Source organism: Symphalangus syndactylus, chromosome 9 (assembly GCF_028878055.3).
Source record: "Symphalangus syndactylus isolate Jambi chromosome 9, NHGRI_mSymSyn1-v2.1_pri, whole genome shotgun sequence".
NCBI classification, from domain to species: domain Eukaryota; kingdom Metazoa; phylum Chordata; class Mammalia; order Primates; family Hylobatidae; genus Symphalangus; species Symphalangus syndactylus.
The window spans coordinates 34,515,575-34,527,680 of NC_072431.2; positions in this window are offsets into that span (position 1 = coordinate 34,515,575).

Here is a 12,106-nt window from a genome sequence, read left to right on the forward strand (position 1 = left end):
TATGTGGAAGTGTAAAAATGATACTGTTATTCCTGAAAAAGTTTTGGCAGTTTCTTGCAAAATCAAACATGCTCTTACCTTTGACATAGCAATGCCAAATTTATGCACTGCTCAAGAGGAATAAAAACATATATCTACAAAATGCACAAAAATATTTATTGCAATTTTTTTGTGAGAGCCTGTAACTGGAAATGACTTACATTTCTGACAGTTAGAGAATGAATAAATAAATTGTGGAATGGAATAAAATGGAATGGAATCCTACTCAGCAATATAAAGTAATAAACTACTGACACATTTAACAACATGAATGTATCCCAATAATTACATTATGAATAAATAAAAAAGGAGGAAGCAAAAGATTACATGCTGTATGCTTCCATGTATATGACAATCCAGGAAAGACAAATTTAATATATATTTGTAGAAAGTAGAGCAGCGTTTGCCTGGAGCTAGAGAGGTTAGGGTAGGGATTAAGAATGGACATTAAGGACTCTTTTGGGAGTGATGGTACTCATCCATATGTTAACCGTAGTCATAGTTATAAAGGCATATGCATTTGTCTAAACTCATTAAATTGTACTTTTAAAGTGTGTATATTTTATTATAAACAAAGTAAAACAATATAGTTTTTTTTTAGTTGCTTCTTGATCAAAAGCAATATTTGAGTTGCAGTGCATTCATAGCAGGCAGGATTCAACATGATAGTGGATAAATCATTCAATAAGCCTATAAATATGGTACTTGTTTAAGCATTGTGAGAAGGAAAGGTACATCTATATCCAGAATAAGTATCCAATAGGTTGAGGGGAAAGCGGGGTAAGCAGGAAGATTCAGAACTACACATGGTGCTATAAGAATTGAATTCATAGTGTTATTTAAGAAAGAATCTGTCATTTATAAATGTGTCCTATACATTTCATCGTACTCATTGTCAGAATTTTGTTAGGTTTTTACTGAGGGTCCACAAAAATATTAGAAAGAACTTTCTCAATTGTAAACTGATTTAATCCTACTCAGCAGAACACATCTTCATCATTGTCATATGTAAAGTAGATCTGATTACACAAAAAGTGCAGCAACATTTGTTATCATCACCACTTCAAATTGACAGATTCAGGTAAGCTCTAAGTGAATGTTAATAATGAAAAGAATTGATTGCCATATAGTGTGTAATTTTAGAAAAAACTTATTTTAATTGCCATGTAAACGCATTTAATCTTATACATAGAAATTACTGAAGGCACAACATGTTACTTAAAATTTTCAATTATATTTTATTTAATATTACAAGGTAAGTATGCTAAAATTGCACTTATTGATTTGAGAATTCACAATCTCTTGGTATATACCTCTTTTGAATAAATGAGTAGCCTGTTGTACTTTGTCATTGAGTCTTATTGCAGTGAAAAATTTTAACTAAACATTACTTTTTGCACTCACAGCTTGAGGTGAATATATGGAAACTGATTTTGTATTCAGCCACTTATAATTCTCACTGGCATGGCAATAAAATGTGTTTTGTTTTCTTTATTTCTTCATTAAGCAAAACCTTTTCTGCTAAAGCATCATATGAAGTTCAACTACTTTATGAACCATATTTGGCACTACAAATGTTATTTTAATGGAGAAATATAATAACAAAGAAGTTTAAAACAGAGTTAAAAAGATTATATACAATGTGCCCAAATTACATTACTAGATTCAGACCAGAAAATAATTTTTCAAATGAAGAATAATGTCTATCAATTTAGAATATAAAATATTACAGTTTTAGAGAATTTCATAAGTGCACTATTCCACCCTCTCAGAAAATTGAGCCCCAGATGAGTTAAATAACACGTAAAAGTTTGTGTGTTCCCCACAATTGAAGCCTTGATTTAATCTAATGCCAGATTTCTTCTCAAAATTTACATCTAAATATATTAGAAATGCAGAGTAAATACCAAACAAATACATAAAATTCTGCCAACACTCATAATTCTAGGTATAAACATTTCTCTTCCGTGTGTCTTCTGCAATACTAAGCAGCTTTTTCTGGACTTTTATTTGTTCTAAGGTTCACATTTATTCATCTTTTTATTGTGGACTACTCCAGGAATCCTATTTTTTAATAAAAGACTTTTTTGTTTGTTTTTTGTTTTTTGTTTTTTGCTTTTTTCTGAGATTGAGTCTCACTCTGTTGCCACGGCTAGAGTGTCTGTCGCCCAGACTGGAGTACAGTGACACGATCTCAGCTCACTGCAACCTCTGCCTCCCGGATTCAAGTGATTTTGCTGCCTCGGCCTCCCGAGTAGCTGGGATTACAGGTGTCTGCCACCGTGACCGGCTAATTTTTGTACTTTTTAGTAGAGGTAGGGTTTTGCTATGTTGACCAGGCTGGTCTTGAACTCATGACCTCAGGTGATCCACCCATCTTGGCCTCCCAAAGTGCTGGGATTACAGGCGTGAGCCACTGCACCTGGCCGACTTTATTTTTTAGAACAGATTTAGATTTACAGAAAAAATTAAAAGGGTAGTACAGTTTAGATTTACAAAAAACAATTGAGAATATAGTTTTCATATACCCTCATACTTAGTTTCCCCTATTATGAACATTTTTACATTAGTATGACACATTTCTTATAATTAATGAACCAATATTGATACATTTTTATTAAATAAGTCTATGGTTTATTCAAATTTCCTTAATTTTTACGTAACGTCCTTTTTCTATTACAAGATATCATTCAGGATCCCTTATTACGTTTAGCCATCAAGTTTCCTTGGGCTTTCTTAGCTTTGACGTTTCTCAGACTTTTTTGTTTTTGATGATGTTGATGTCCGTTTTGAGGTGTACTCATCATGTGTTTTGTAGAATGTCCCCCAATTGGGGTTTTGTCTGATGTTTTTCTTATGATTAGACTGGAGTTACGGGTTTTTGCAAAGAAAATCAGAGGTAAAATGACACTTTCATCACATTTTATCAAGGGTACATGCTATCAATATGATTTATGACTGCTGGTCTTGACCTTGGTCACCTGGTTGAGGGAGTGCTTTCAGAATTCTCCACTATAAAGTTACTTCATTCATCCCCTTTATATATTATACTCGCTGGAAGAAGTCCCTATACACAGCCCTCACCTAATGAGTAGTGTTATATTCTCCCTCCTTTAAGGCAGAGTATCTACATAAATTATTTGGAATTCTTTGGCACAGGATTTTTGTTTTTCTCCCACTTTGTAATTTATTTGATAATTTATTTACATAAGCATGGACTCATGGATATTTATTTTAAATCTTGGATTATAATTCATCACTTTTCTGTTGCTCTAATGGGTCCAGTTCTGACTACTGGGAGTGATTTCCGTTGGCTTGTGTGCCTCTTTGCCACACTCTCATCAAGGAGGGTTTTTCAGGTTTTGGTTTTTTTCTTTAGCACGACTTTACTTTCTGGCACTACAAGAGGCCCAGGCTTTTCTTGTCATCTCTTGACTCCAGTCCTAGAATCAGCCAGTTCACCAAGGAGCCCTGGTTCCTTTTCTTGGAGAATGATATAAGAAAGCAAGACCTAGGTGCCAGTTGATCCTGGAAGCATACTTTAATTCAGGGGTTCAGTGTCCTTTGTCCTGCTCCAGTAAAATTTATAAGGCAGCACAAATATATTATCAAAGATAGTCATTAGTGATTTGTTGGTAATGTGTTACTTGCTATCGTATTTCTTTTAGAAGTTGTGTATTATATGTATCAAAACAAATATTGTGAATCCTCAGTGACTTGCTCCATTTGTTTTGACTTTTTAATAATCCTTTGTTGAGTTGAGTTACTCAAAATCTCCCTTCACTTCCAGACCCCAGAGAGTTGATAAACAGAATGTGCAAAAATGTCAACAGCCTCTTCCCTGAGTTTAGGCCCTTGTGCACTTTACTGGATTAAAGCTGCTCACTAGTTTTTTAGCTTCTGTTTTCTGAAGAAATATTCTAGAATATTTTCACTTGGAAAGTACATTTCCAGACTTTGCGAAATTGATGCTCATCAAAGAGATTTTAAGAAAAAACAAATGAGTTCCTAGGAGAAAAAAGGGAGGTTGGGGAAATAGCACTATAGTTGTGTATTTTAGGAGAGGTTGGCATCATGCCAAAATTATAACAGTAGAGCTTTTTCTTCCCAGCTCCCAGCTACAAAATATCTCTCTATAGTGCTAGATTATGGATTTTCTCCAAAGATATTTCATATTCAGAGAATAAAAATAATAAAAACAATCTCTTAAGAGGATTTACTATTGACTTTCACAATACTAGACCTACAAATATTTTCGTTTTTCCCCTAAAAAGGTATTCAATGTTAAAATATTTGTTCTTCCTTCATATTTATTGAAATTATATTTGTTGATAATCTATTCAATGTTATCCTAGCCTTTTATGCCTTTTTACATGCTAATACTGTTCATTAAAGCTTAAATCAAAAGGGAAGATGGTTATACAAGAACAGTTTCAATGTGGATACATCAGTTTTGTTCTTTTAAGCTGAAGGCTTGTGAGGAGAACACAAAACTAAAAGTTTAATTAATTTATGATTGACAGTTTTATTTTCAGATGTTATTTTCTAAATGCCAATTTAAATGCTATAGGTTATTTAAATATAACAAAAGACTAATTTCATTTTCATAGACTGTAATTCCTAAAAAGGGATAATATTCATAGGATTATTACTTACATAATTCTATGTATGCATATATAAATACGTATATGTCTAATTAATTACTACATATGTTAGTAGAAAATATATACATGCATTCCAAATTGAACTTTTTCTTTCTAAGCCATAGACCCAAAATACAGTTGATATTGTATTTTTTTTACATATTCTAGTAGTGTCCCAGGCTGTAGTTACTTCATAGAATAAATTAATTTTTTCAGATATTTTTTCAAAATGAATTCTGAAATATAAATGTACCCCAGTTTGACCTAGTTAACATTTACTTGTTTTTGGGCAGTACCTGAACAATAATTTACCTTAGTATCCTCGTTCTGATAGCAGAGCATTGATCAACATGATGTTTGCATCCCTTACATATAGTACTAACTAGTCATGTTTGATACTTTGATTCTATTCTTTCTCTGAACATAATCAATGAATAGGAAAAATGCTTCTGTAGTAAATAATTCTTCCATGTCTTTTCTTATGTATGCATTGTTTTAATTGTGTTTTCTTCACAAATGGGCACAAACAGTCATGCCCAAGAATAAGCATAAATATAAAAAGTATGCTTTTAAATGAAAGGCTAAATTTTTCCCTCAGTGCATGCAATAGCTTTGGAAACAACAGTCATTTTTGCCAGGAAATATGATTGTATCCTTTGCCTAACTTGATTCCATTCATGTATTTTGGGAATAGGGTTCTTTAATATTTTAGAAGCAATCAGTAGCAGATGATACCTCTTAGCTACTCTACTGAAGAGAGCCAACTTTATTTTCATTTTATTCAGAGTCAATGTTCTGTGTAACTCTAAATAATTTATGATGAGCCATTTGGGATGAGAGGAAGCCATGTTTTGAAAAATGAGGTCTACATAAAATTAATTAGAAATGATTATTCATGTACGTCTCTAGACATACATAAAGGCCCTAGATTTACTTAGAGGTACCACTGAGAAGAAAAGAACAAAGTACTCCCTCTGTAGGAAAATTTCTAAGCAGATTTTTCAAACTAAGGGTCAGAGTTGCAAGTACACTAGCCTCTGTGTTGCTTGTGGATGCATTCTCCAATCTAAATGGCATTTTTAAAAATCAGAATAGAAAAAGCCTATTTAGTATATTCTGACTGTGATGACTAAAACCTACCATGGTGCTTGGAACATAATAAATACTCAAAAACATTTTTTTGTTGCGTGAATATATATGAAATGGATGAATAATTGAATCACTCTGTTTACCCTCCTTGGTTAGACATTGCTTTGTAATGTTACCAGGCTTTTAGATGGAAAAGACAGATTAATATCTATATGAAACCCACAATTTATTACTGGGATTACTATTTTATTTGGTAGTAATTGTGTTTTTAACTACATTGGCAAAATGCTTTTAACTTCCTCAAGGCAAGGTATTAGATAGTCATATACCTTAATTATGAAACAATCTTTCAGCAAAACAATTAATAATTATTCTTAGAGTTTCCCTGTGCTCCTTTCTATAAAACTCCCTTTAGAATTTTCTTTCTACATTCTATAAGCCAAGTTATGGAAATGATGTATGCCAGGGAAAGTTAGAAGAAGTCTACTTTTTCCAAGTAACCTGTGGATTGTGTAGCCCACTGACCTAGTTGTCACAAGTATTTCTTTATTTTCATCTCAAACTAACCATGGTAAAAAAAAAATACTCATCATGCTTCCCATAAGGTTATCATCTAACATAATCCTGTTACATTTGTCAAAACTAAGAAATCAACATTAGTACAATACTATTATCTAAACTAGGGACTTGCTTGGATTTCACCAATTTTTCCATTAATGTTGTTTTTCTCTTCTAGGATACAATTTCAGAATACCAGATTAAATTTTGTCATTTATCACAGACAGATAACATAGAGGAGACTGTGGTGTCATAATATCCTTCGATCTGTTATGGTTTCTCAGTCTTGCCTGGTTTTTAAAACCTTGACAGCTCCAAAGAGCACTGGTCATTTTGTGGAATGTCCTTAAATTTAGATGTGTGTGATATTTTCTTATGATTAGATTGGGTAATTACTTGGGGGAAGAATATTATAGGGGGAAAGGGCACTTCTCATTGCATCAGAGGGTATCTGATACCATTGCGTCTTTCCACTAGTGATGTTAACCTTAAGAGCTTGGTTAAGTTGGTATCCACCAGGTTTCCCCCAGTATCCACCAGGTTTCCCCCACTATACAACTTGTTATTGTTTATTTTTCCCTTGTCATACTCTCTTCCTTGGAAATGAATCACTCCAAGACAGGGAAATTAATTTTCTTTACTTGGATGGGGTATATACTTGTATTATTTGGAATGCTTCTGCAAGAAAGGTTTTGTCTCTTCTCCCCATTTGTTTATTTATTTATTTACTCCACTATCTCAGTATGTACTTATCAATATTCATTTTATTCCTTAGGTAATTTTAATAGCATTGTTATTTATTCTCTTAAGTACTTCCTTAACTTCTGTCAATACAGTTATGCTCCAGACTCATCTGCTATTCTCCCTGCTCCAATCTTAGAATCAGCCACCCCTCCCAGGGGCTCTGTTTCCTTTTGTTGAAGAATGGTATTTAGACACCAAGAACCAGGTGTAGGGTGTGCTTATTGCTACTGGGTATCACTGAATCTACGCCAAGAGAATTGGAAAAAAAAGTGAGAAACTTTTAGGAAAACATACAAAATTCATGTTAGTAAAGTTACAAATTCATAACAGTAATAATCAGCATTGGAGCACAGATTATATGTTGCAGGGTGTTAATTTTTGTGTCTTATTGCTTTATGGATTTACTTTTCACCTAATATACAAATTATATTCAAATTTTAACACTTGACATCTATACTGAGATTCAGACTCAATTATGCAGCTATTTTCTAACAAAAACCTCTTTTTATGGTCCCTATCTACCTCAAAATTGACCTGATAAAAACAACTCATTTTGTAACAATATCCCTAGTGTCTTCACTAAACATCATTCAAGAAAGAAATCTAAAGTTTAATTCTTCCCACTTCCTTTTTCCAACACACACACACACACACACATATATAGTGTGTGAGTATACATATATATATGGCAATAAGGCAGAGTATGGAGGAATGGGACTGGAGAAATAAACAGGGCTCAGTAATAAAATTACTTTTTTGTCAAACTTTTATGCTCAATACTGACCATGAGGGGAAGTGTGTGAAAGAACTATAGCAGAGGAATATCAAAGTTAAACCTTTGGCTTCTGTTGATCACTCTAGCCACTATGTGAAGAGGGGATTTAAAGATTCAAATCTAGATGAAGGGAGGCTAGTTGGTGGTAGGGAAGTGAACTGGAAGCATTATTGCAATAGTCACTCCAGAAGATGGGACAGATGTGGACTAGGGCAGTAGGTACAAGAATGGAAAAATATAAACACATTAAAAATATTTAGGAGGTCACTGCAGAATTTAGTGTGTGTGTGTGTGTGTGTATACAATATAGTATATAATATATACATATCATTTAATAATATTTAGGAGGTCACTGCAGAATTTAGTGTGTGTGTGTGTGTGTGTACAATATAGTATATAATATATACATATCATTTAATAATATTTAGGAGGTCACTGCAGAATTTAGTGTGTGTGTGTGTGTGTGTATACAATATAGTATATAATATATACATATCATTTAATAATATTTAGGAGGTCACTGCAGAATTTAGTGTGTGTGTGTGTGTGTGTACAATATAGTATATAATATATACATATCATTTAATAATATTTAGGAGGTCACTGCAGAATTTAGTGTGTGTGTGTGTGTGTGTATACAATATAGTATATAATATATACATATCATTTAATGATATTTAGGAGGTCACTGCAGAATTTAGTGTGTGTGTGTGTGTGTGTATACAATATAGTATATAATATATACATATCATTTAATAATATTTAGGAGGTCACTGCAGAATTTAGTGTGTGTGTGTGTGTGTGTATACAATATAGTATATAATATATACATATCATTTAATGATATTTAGGAGGTCACTACAGAATTTAGTGTGTGTATACATATATATGTACATATATACACATATATACATATATACACATATATACATATATACATATATAGACATATATACATATATACACATATATACATATATACATATATAGACATATATACATATATAGACATATATACATATATACATATATACACATATATACATATATACATATATAGACATATATACATATATAGACATATATACATATATACACATATATACATATATACATATATAGACATATATACATATATACATATATACACATATATACATATATACACATATATACATATATACACATATATACATATATATAGTATACACACACACTAAATTCTGTAGTGACCTCCTAAATATCATTAAATGATATGTATATATTATATACTATATTGTATACACACACACACACACACACACACTAAATTCTGCAGTGACCTCCTAAATATTATTAAATGATATGTATATATTATATACTATATTGTATACACACACACACACACACTAAATTCTGCAGTGACCTCCTAAATATTTTTAATGTGTTTATATTTTTCCATTCTTGTACCTACTGCCCTAGTCCACATCTGTCCCATCTTCTGGAGTGACTATTGCAATAATGCTTCCAGTTCACTTCCCTACCACCAACTAGCCTCCCTTCATCTAGATTTGAATCTTTAAATCCCCTCTTCACATAGTGGCTAGAGTGATCAACAGAAGCCAAAGGTTTAACTTTGATATTCCTCTGCTATAGTTCTTTCACAGACTTCCCCTCATGGTCAGTATTGAGCATAAAAGTTTGACAAAAAAGTAATTTTATTACTGAGCCCTGTTTATTTCTCCAGTCCCATTCCTCCATACTCTGCCTTATTGCTTATATTTTGGCAGTATAACTTTTCTTTTTTCTAAATGCATCATGTGATTTATGGTTACATACATTGATTAATGCAGGAACATCCTTCCCATCTGTCTTCACCTGGACAATGCTCACTCAGACTTGGGCTTAATTCCAGCCTATTTCCTCCCAGAAGCCTTCTTCAAGTCCCTAGATTGGGCAATTATCCTTTCTGTTGGGCTAATGCTCAGACTATGTTTCTATCTTAGTAATTACCATATTTTATTAAAATAATGTTTGGGGTCTGCTTCCTCTGCCAGATTGTGCACTCCTTTAGGGTAGAGAACCTGTTCTTATTCTTTATTCATATAACCTTAGTGTGTGGCACAGGCCTTGCCCATTGTGGGCATTCAGCAAGTGTTGACACCATTATGGAAAGGGAAAGTGAGATTTCAAATCCACTTTCTGACCCCTAAAGTACACTATTACTATTATGTCATTTTATCTGCTATCATTAAGGTTATCACTCAGTGATTTTTTTTACATGATAGAAAATTATTATTGAAATAATTACTGGACTCATATAATGTTTTACTGCTTGATATACTTCTTGTTTTCCATCTGTTTATAAGCAGCAGTCACCCATTCTGTCCAGTAGGATAATTATACCTGAGGCATTTATGAATATAAAAAGAGATGAAGGTTTAAGTCATGCTATTTTCAAACTATTACTTTGGCCAGATTTCTTATTCATTTTTATAGTTGATGGAAGTGAAGATCACTCCTGAGTATCAAATGAAGTAAATAACATGAAAGTCTCATAAAAATGATAAGTTTTTCATTAGTAAAATAAGTCATTACCATTCATATTATTAGTACTCTATTACTCATTCAGCGATACTGAATAATGGTGTATTTCAGTTTAGGTGTAAAGATGCCTATCAAAGTAATTATTTTCTCAAGAAAATAAATACTATGCAAATGGCTCTTTCTGGAGAAAAGTACCTACCCACACATTGAGGGAAGTGCTGTGAGAATCTCAAGTTTATTTTTTTATTTTTGTTTTTGGAGATTTTTTTTTTTGTAATTTACAGATTCTTTGAGGAGATTCTGTACTGTTGACCCCTTTATTTCCAATAAGTTATGTTTTACGACTTTTTAGGGATCCCAAATGCTTTAACTGCACTTAATCAATTGATCAGAGGAATAATGATACAGTGTCTTCTATCATACTTGAATACATTAATCCAAATAAACGTGATTAATGTATTCAAATATGATAGAAGGCACTGTGTCATTGTGTATGTATTGAAACGTATGGAACACCTCAGGCATTATGAGGAAAACTTTAGGTTGTCATTAATTTTAAGCTTAAATTAACCTTTAAGAAATTTGTATTATTCCCCTTTTATAGATGCAAAAACTAAGGTTTAGAAAGGTTAGGTAATTTGATTAAAGTCATATAGATAGTATGCAGTGGTGAAGCCAGGATTTGAATCTGTCTTCAGAGTTCATGTTCTCAAATCACTGTGTTTATGTGCTCTGTTGGATATGAGGGATCTGTTGTGTTTCTTTACTGTGGGAAGGGGTGAGGGTGGGCACTGCATTCCAGAATACCTATTAAAGTTTAAACTACTTCTTTATGGGTAGGTTCCTAATGTTTTGTTGACACCAAACTAAAACATGTGTTTGTTTTGCATGTGATTATTCTGATACCATGAAACTACTTGAACCTTATTTTTATTTCTTCACAACTTTAATGTCCATCTCCACTTCAAACCTAGGTGATCATAAATATCAAACTCTCCTAAGTTGCACCCAGCTGGAAAATATGTACTTACAAGAAAGAACATTATATAACAGTACTGTATTCCCACAGTTATGTTTCCCATGTGACTATAAATTTAAGCTCTATACCATACTAGAATTACATTACCAGAAAAAATGTCTTCCTTAGAAGTTTCTACACAGTGCCCTTGATTTATTGACAACTTCATAAAAAGAGAATTCATGTCCTGAACAATTCGGTGAGTTAAACATTAATTCACAACTGAAACATGCAGAAAGTCTGTATGAAGAAATTGTGATCACATAATTATCAATAGAGTCTAACTCAACCAAAGACAGAAACTGGAATAATTTCTGGGCTTAGAAAATTTTCCAATGAACTATTTAGAAATTGGAACATACAGATATTGTAGATCCACAGTAGAAATTCATAGGAAGAGGACAATAGAAAAATAAAATTAAAAAGTGCATTTAAAGAACATTCTTCAGTTACTACTGCACAAATAAATGCATTTTAAACACTGGATTAAATTATTGCATTAATCTACATAAAGTACATGTAAATTCCATCTTTTATGATCATTCATTGGTTCATTTTTCCAAATGATAACTAATCACCTCTTTAAAAAATTGCTTGTATATTACTAATATCAATGTTCTGTTACAAAGGAAGAAAAATAATAAAAACATTAATATCTCCTATGAGTTTAGGTGAGAATTTCAGGTCGGCAAATTGGTGTCTATTCTGACTTTT